Source organism: Gossypium hirsutum, chromosome A02 (assembly GCF_007990345.1).
Source record: "Gossypium hirsutum isolate 1008001.06 chromosome A02, Gossypium_hirsutum_v2.1, whole genome shotgun sequence".
Taxonomy (NCBI): domain Eukaryota; kingdom Viridiplantae; phylum Streptophyta; class Magnoliopsida; order Malvales; family Malvaceae; genus Gossypium; species Gossypium hirsutum.
The window spans coordinates 98,817,440-98,825,939 of record NC_053425.1 but is presented as its reverse complement, the minus strand read 5'-3'; positions in this window follow the sequence as shown (position 1 = coordinate 98,825,939).

Here is an 8,500-nt window from a genome sequence, read left to right as displayed (position 1 = left end):
TAACTCAGTCACTAAACTTTAGGAAAATAACAAAACAATCACCCACTATCATTTTCTGTTACAGGCTAACAGAACAGGTGATGCTAAGTTTAATAAGTGTGAATTCTAGTTGCAAGAGGTTTCCTTTCTAGGTATGTAGTAGCTGTCGAAGGGATTCAAGTTGATCCCAAGAAAATTGAGGCTGTAATTGAGTGGAAACAGCCGAAGAATGTGTCTGAACTTCAGAGTTTCTTGGGTTTAGCAAGTTACTACCGGAGGTTTGTTCAGAGATTTTCTCTGATTGTGTCTCCTTTGACTAAGTTATTGCATAAGAACACCCTATTTGTGTGGTTTAGCAAACAATAGTCGAGCTTTGAAAAGTTCAAGTCAGTTCTGACACAAGCTCCTATTTTGGTTCAGCCTAAATCGGGTTGGGAGTTTATGGTTTATAGTGATGCGTTGTACATCGGTCTGGGGTGTGTTCTGATGCAGGATGGTAAAATGGTAGCTTATGCATTACGAGAACTTAAGATGCACGGGAGTAACTATCCTACACATGATTTTGAGCTAGTTGCAATTTTATCTGCTTTGAAAATCTAAAGGTACTACCTGTATGGTGAAAGGTTTATTATTTACACCGACCATAAGAGCCTCAAATATCTGTTAACTTAAAAGGAGTTAAAACTTAAGCAGTGCAGATGGATTGAGTTGCTTAAGGATTATGATTTTACAATAAAGTACCATACTGTTAAGGCTAATATTGTAGCTGATGCCCTTAGTCGTGAGTGATGACCAATCTGAGAGCGATGTTTGATCGTTTGAGTTTATTTGGAACGGAAGTCTGCTAGCTAAGTTGCAGGTTAAACTAGTTTGGGTTGATCAGATTCGAGCCAAACAACTAAGTGATAAGTCTTTAGTTCAGCATCTGCGTCAAATTGATTCAGGTGAAACTTCTAATTTTAGTTTGAACGATGAAAATGTTTTGTGTTTAAAAGTCGGATTCGTGTACCTAACGACAAAGAGTTGAGGATATAAATTCTACAGGAAGTGCATAGTGGTCATTATGTTATGCATCCTGGTGGGAATAAAATGTATCGAGACTTCCAAAGAACTTTACTGGTGGCCTGGTCTGAAACGGGAATTGACTGCCTTTGTGTCGCATTGTTTAATGTGTCAAAAGGTTAAGGCTGATGTAAGCGCCCCAAATTTTATGTTTCAGCTTTTGCTATTTATTGGCACAAATATTTGTCTGCTTGAGTGGTTAAGTGTTCTAGGTGTGTGTGGGAAGTCCCAAGTTCAAACCTTGTATTTGGAAAATTTTAGCTTTTTCTTGAATTAAGCCTTAACTTCTAGTCAACAAGCTTATATTAAACTATTTGTAATTTCATATCAGAATGGGCCTACTGGTCTAGTAGTTAAGTGGAGTATTAGCATGCTAGAGGTCTAGTGTTCGAATCCTTGCGTGGGCAAGGGGGAATATTTTTTGCTCGGTTTGGTGGCTGAGAGTTTGAGTCGTACTGAAAACCTGAGTTGTGGGTTGTTAGTGGATTAGTGGGAGGAAAATTAGGGTGGTCACAGGATTGCCGATTCTGTTAATTGAATTCTTTTTCGAAAATTTTTCCAATCTAACGTTTTTCTTTTCTCTCTGTGTTCCTTTATTTTTCTTTCTTCACTGCCGAAATCCTGCCCTCTTTCTTCTTCTTGGTTGGAATTTCTTATTTCAATTCGCAGTATTTATGTGCAATTCCTGTTTTTGTGGTCCGGTAAGTGGAGTTTAATGCTTTGATAATCTATTTCTTTGACCGTTTGGACTGATCTTCGGGGTTTAATAGCAGCAAGTCATGGGGTTTAAGGTTTCCGTCGCACCATATTTATAGAGTCAATTCGAAGTTCTGCGGTAAGTGTTCATCGCTTGTTGGATGAATATTTTTGGTTTCAGAATTTTAATTAATCGCAAGTAGGATTGATTGTGGACTCGAAATTGTCGATTTTAGGTTTTGGAATACTTGTGGTTGAGTTAGCAACAAAATCGAACCAGGTGTGTACTCAATTACAAAGAAAATGAGAAATGGCGAAAATCAAAAAATGATTCTGTCGACATCACAAAGGCGTGTGATTACTAGTGTGGTAAGACGTATGGCAATACACAGGCGTGTGATTGACGAGCCAGGCTATGCGCCCAAGACACAAGCGTATGACACAGGTGTGTGTTGGTCGGTGAGGCTGTGTGCGACACACGGGCTTGACCTATTGGGCTGTGTGGGCCACACGGACGTGTGGGCCCACACTGGTGAACCACACTGGTGTGTGGAATTCTGGGCCAGGCCGTGTGATCTATACGACCAAGGCTATTTTGGGCCATGTGGGCCATACGGGCGTGTTGGCCCACACGGGCAGGGCACATGGGCATGTGAGCCTTGTTTTCTGAAACTGTTATGTAAGATTGTACGGGTCGCCCAATTCGACTGTGACTTACTGTAGGGTCGGTAAACATTATCTGGACCTCTAAATATGTGATCTATTGTGTGATATATGTACTGAATCTGACAATACTAAACTGATTGTGTGAATGATTATTGCATATTAGCATGTCATTCATTGTATGTTGCATTGCATCGGGGTGGGTTAATGATTTACTAGAGGAAGTGTCAAAAGGCTCTTAAGCCTATTATCTGGCAACTCAACTACAAATATCTGTTTATGTGCCGCGTTTCGGTACAACATGGTGTGTAAGGATGGGTGGGTCAATTTTATCCCCACATGGTGTGTAGGGCTGGATGGAGATGGTGTGTAGAGGCTAGTGGGTAGGATTCTGATATTTTGTTCAGCATCTGTATTTGATTGGGCTAAAGCCCTAATTTATATCTGATCCTGCATCTGAATGAGCTAAGGCCCGAACTAATTTCTGTAATGGGCTCCGACCCCAGACTGTTTATTTCTGACTTCTGATGATTATTATGTATGTTTTCTGTGGGGATTACACACTGAGTTTGTGAAAACTCACCCTTTTCTATTTAATCTGTGCAGGTAATCCCCAGTCTTGACGGATCGGTGTAGCGGAGGACTCGATGGTGGCCACACGTAAAACTTTAGACTGACTTTTCATTTACTTCTAGTTTTTATTACTTTTTTAGGGTTTTGAATGTAATTTTGGACTTGGACTATTTGGTTTTAACTTGGAACTTCATATGGTTTTATGATTATTTGAACTGCAACTCCTCAAAAACTCGGTTTTCCTAAAAACTAAGGTTTTCGTAAATAAAAATGATTTTTCTAAAATAGAATATTTCTAAAGCTTCCGAGTAAAAGAGATACGTTTTAATCACAACAAAGATTAAGTAACTAGAATGGTTTTAACTCGTCAAATCCGATTTGAAACTCCATATCATGTGACATCGCCAGATTCGGTCATAACGTCTGGGCCAGGTTTTGGGTGTTACAACTGAACATCATTTTCCTTCTGGATTACTTCAGCCGGTTAGATTTCTTTGTGGAAGTGGGAGCACGTAACGATAGATTTTGTTAGTGGGTTGCCTTTAACACCCACTAAAAAATATTCAGTTTGGGTTATCGTTGATAGATTGACCAAGTTCGCTCATTTTCTTCCCATCATGACAGATTATTCATTGTAGAAGCTCACTAAGCTGTAAGTTTCTGAAATCGAGAGACTGCATGGGGTTTCGATCTCAATCATCTCAGATAAAGATATGTGTTTTACGTATCGATTCTAGAAGAAGCCTCATAAGGAATTAGGCACTCGATTAGATTTTAGTACCGCATATCACCATCATACTGATGGGCAGTCTGAGCGAGTTTTTTAAATTCTGAAGGATATGTTTCAAAGTTGTATAATCGATTTCCGGGGTAGTTGGGAAGATTATCTACTGCTGGCTAAGTTTATATATAATAACAATTTTCAGTCTAGTATTCAGATGGCAACTTACGAAACTCTGTATGGTCTTAAGTTTCGTACACTATTGTGTTAGACTGTCTTAGATGAACATCGAGTTTTAGGCCCTGAGCTAGTTTTTGAGACTAAGAATACAGATAAATTGATTTGAGATCATCTTAAAGTGGTTCCTGACCGACAGAAATCATATACAAATTTAAAGAAAAAAGTTATCGAGTTTTCTGTAGATGATCGGTTGTTTCTGAAAGTGTCCCTGTGGAAAAAAGATTCATCGGTTTGGACGTAAGAGCAAGTTGAACCCAATGTTCATTAAACCTTACCGTATTCTAAAGCGTGTTGAACATGTTGCTTATCAGCTAGAATTACTCCTTGAGTTAGATCGGATTCATAATGTGTTTCATGTCTCGACGTTGAGGCGGTATTGGTCTAATCTGTCGCACATTGTCCTTATTGAAGAAATTGAGATACAAACAGATCTGAATTTTAAGGAGAAACTTGTTCAGATTCTAGATCGAGATGTCAAGGTATTGAGAAAGAAAATTGTCCCTCTGTTTAAGGTTCTGTGGCAGAACCATGGTACTGAAGAACCCAATTGGGAACTCAAAGATTTGATTCATCAGCAATACTTGTATCTATTTGAGTTAGGTAAATTTCGAGGTCAAAATTTCTTTTAGGGGGAAAGAGTTGTAACGCCCCAAAAATATGAATATTTTAATTGTGGAATTCGATACTATGTGATTTGTTTATAAGTTTGAGGTTGAGGATTTGAGTCGCCTTTTTAGAAAATTTTGTTATTTTGTTCTAAATTAACCTCTTTCCTTGAATTGTTGACTTAAGATTAATTCTGTGTAATTTGTGTCAAGAATAAGTCAGTTGGTCCGATAGTTAAGTTGTATTCTACTTGATCCTGTGTTCGAGTTTCAGTGCATACATTAAGGAATATATTTTATTTTTACTAAATGTTAGAATTCTAATCAGTAGTTTAGAATTAAACGTTCTTCTTTTCCCTCTCCCTTTTCATTTTCTTTCATTTTCATTTTTCTTCTTTTCGTTCTTTTCCCTTTTCTTCCCTCATCTTTTTCGGTTTATTGTCGTTTAGATTCGTACTTCTTATCTACTACTATTGTCTAGTAAGTTCGTTTCCGATAGTTCGTGAGTTTAGTTGTTCAATTTCTGGAATCGTTGGTTGTTGTCACTTTTTCCAAATTGGTTTTTTGCTTAAACCATTCGAATCCTTTGATTATATGTTTGATTATTGTCTTTTGGAGAAGGTCTCGAGGATAACAGTCTCCTTAACGTTCTAGATTCGTGAATTTCGATTTGGTGCTACAGTAATTGTGGTTTGAATTAAGATTTTGTGTCGAAACATTTTGACGAACTTGGTTGTAAGTTAATCCTAACGTTTGTTGCGAACTACCGCTTAATTAGTTATTGAATGATTGTTTTAGGTCTCGGGAGTCTTCTACATGGTTCCTACTTCAAAGCTATTTCAGGTGCGTACCAAAAACCTGACTTTCTGTGAATTTCAAACGCTGGAAAACATGGTTATCAATGCCACATGGTCGTGTGGTAGGTGTGTAAACCACAAGGTTGTGTGCTAAGCCATGTGGCAGGTTGTGTAACTCACTGTTCACGAATTAGAGACACGCGGGGCTGAGGATACGAGTGTGTGTCCAAACCTTGTGTGAGAATATTTTGTGCAGGGTTCACATGGGCCAAGGACACGGACATGTGTCCAGGTCCGTGTCCTGGCCGTGTAACACTCTATTTGTGCATTAGGACCGTATGAGAAAGTGACACGAGCATGTGCTAAGCCGCGTGGAACCACATGGATTAGTTATTTAGGTTGTGTAAAACCATATGGGTGTGTGGCCCAATATTTGAAATTTTTCCCTCGGGTCACAAGCATCGTTTGACATGAATTAGGCCTTTTATGGGGCCCGTATGAACTAAATTAAACTATATAAACTATTATTCTGTGATTTAAGACTGAGTACTAAAAATCTGTATGTGTATTGTGTGTGAAAATTGTTAATGATATTGATTTATTCTTTACAAGTATGAACTGTATCTAAATAGTCGTATAGGCCTCTGTATTAACTGGCATTTGAAATCTGCATCTGCATTGGGTAGGAATTGAGTAAATGAGGAAGTATTCTATTATAAGACAATGGCTAAACAATTGGTACTTGTATTCTGATCAAGCAACTAGTTTGCAATTATCGGAACGTGTCATACCGATCCTGTTTGGTGTGTAGGGTTGGATAGGTATTCAATCCTCTATTTGGTGTGTTGGGTTGATCGGAGATGGTGTGTAGCGGGTAGGGGATAGGGAAACTGCATCTACTTTGATCTGTTCTGTATCTGAGAATAATTTAACATACTATTGGTCTGAGTTGTTTCGATTTGTTAAACTGAATAATTTACCTTCTAGATCTGATTCTGAATTCGAATTTGAGACTTTACCGTTGTTATCTTAAAACTGTTGAATATATAATTATTTCTTTTTAGGATTATTAATTTATTTCTTATGTTGACTGAATTACAAATAACCTACATCGGGTCAACGGATCGGGAACCCGGTCTGTAACAGCCTGATTTTCAGTGGTGACAGAATAGTAGTTTCGGGACCATAAATTTTTGTCGTATCGACTCGTAAATATTATTTTTAGAATATTTATAGAATCAATATAGTTGTATTAAAATTTGGTTTAGAAGTATTAATGTTTAGATAGTTAATTAAAGAAAAAGGACTAAGCTAAAAAAGGTGTAAAACTTGTTAATTAATGCATTTAGGTGATTAAATAGGTTAATTAATAATTAAGGAAGGACTTAAGTGATAATTAAACCCTAGTTATATTTTTTACGGCAATTAGAAAAAATATGATAAAAAATGGCATGTTTAATTGCAAAATGGTAAATAAGTTAAAATTAATTAAAACAAATTGAAACATTAAATCATTTCTCTTCATTCTTCTTCAACTCTTGGCCGAAACCACCATTTTTGACCTAGGAAGTTTCGGTTGCTTCTTTGCTTTGCATGGTATGTAAATTTACTCGTATTCTTGTAATTTTTATGTTTTTGAGATTATTGCAACTAGGCCCAGCTAGTCAGTACCTTTGTTTTTTATTTTGTTAAAAATTTTGAAAGTTTCCATTGATGATTTTTGATGAATACCATGTATTTGGAATTTTGATTATATTATTTGATGATTTTGTAAAGTGATTTTTGTTTAATTTTGATTTTAGGATTAAATTGTGAAAATGTCAAAATATTAGGATTTGATAGTGAATTTGATATTTGTTATGGGCTGTTGAGGGCCTAGTATATTTGGATAAATATTTATTTGAGAAAAAATGGTTAATTTGATGAATTTGGGGTTAAAAGACTAAATTACAAAAATTATAAAAGTTTCAGGTAATTGTGTAATTTTTTAAAATAAAAGGGTATTAATTGTAAAATGGATTGGAAACGAAATATATGTTGATAAATAAAGAATTTTACATTTTAGATCAAGATCCTATAGATACTCGAGGAAAAGGAAAAATTACGAAATAGTCCCTACACTTATGTAACTTCTACAATTTGGTCCAGGTAAATTCGTACGGTTTAGAATTTAATATCAAAATAAATTAATGAGTAGTCTAACATGTTACAATTTATATAATTAGTCTTAATTTTTGATGTATGAATTGAATGGTTTAATATTCCGTTTGTCCGGTAATGCTCCATAACTCTATTCCGGCGAGGGATACGGGTTAAGGGTGTTACACAATCATATTATTTAGCCACTTTATTATTATTAGTATCATTAGCTTATTTCTAGAAATTTCAAGACATGTGATGTTTTAAGATAAAAATTGTCGTATTATGTTTTACAGTTATTAAACTCTTTTGGTGTTGCTTAAGACTAAATTTCAGAATAATGTGCTTGAGAAATATTCGAAGTAGCTTCCCAGACTTGGCCTTTGTCATCTAGGCCGGGTATAGGGTGTTACATTGGTGCCTAAACTTTTTTTTGTCACAAGTGGTACCTTCGTTAGTCGAATTGTTAAGTCTATTTCAAAAGAGCCTTAACTCACAATTTGATACCTAAACTATGTCTCTTTTTCCCATTTTGGTACCTAAACATATTTTGGTCATAAATAGTACCTATTTTTTTTTCCAAATTGGTACAGTTTTTAGTTCAATCTTTACATAAACCATTAAATATATTTAAAAAAATAACCAATTAAAAATTGACATGGGGCAATTATTTTCTCTTTTATATATTTTTTTTCTTTCTTTAAAACTATACCGATGGTTGAACCAGTCAGGCCACCAATTCTTGGTTTGATCAATTCGTATGGTTCGATCAAATAAATTATTAAAAAATTCATAAAAATAAAAAAATTTAAAAAATAGAGAAAATGGTTCAACTGGTTTTTTTAGCATGGTTCAATCGGTGTGTATCAACTCATGAGTTAATTAATTCAACCCCTATCTTTGGACCAGTAGCCTAATCCAACCAGTTTGATTTTAAAAACACTAGTTTTGATCGATGAAATAACTTTTGTGATCCCGTCAAGTAGAGTAAGTAAATGAAAAAAGTTCAAAAACAGAATTAATCG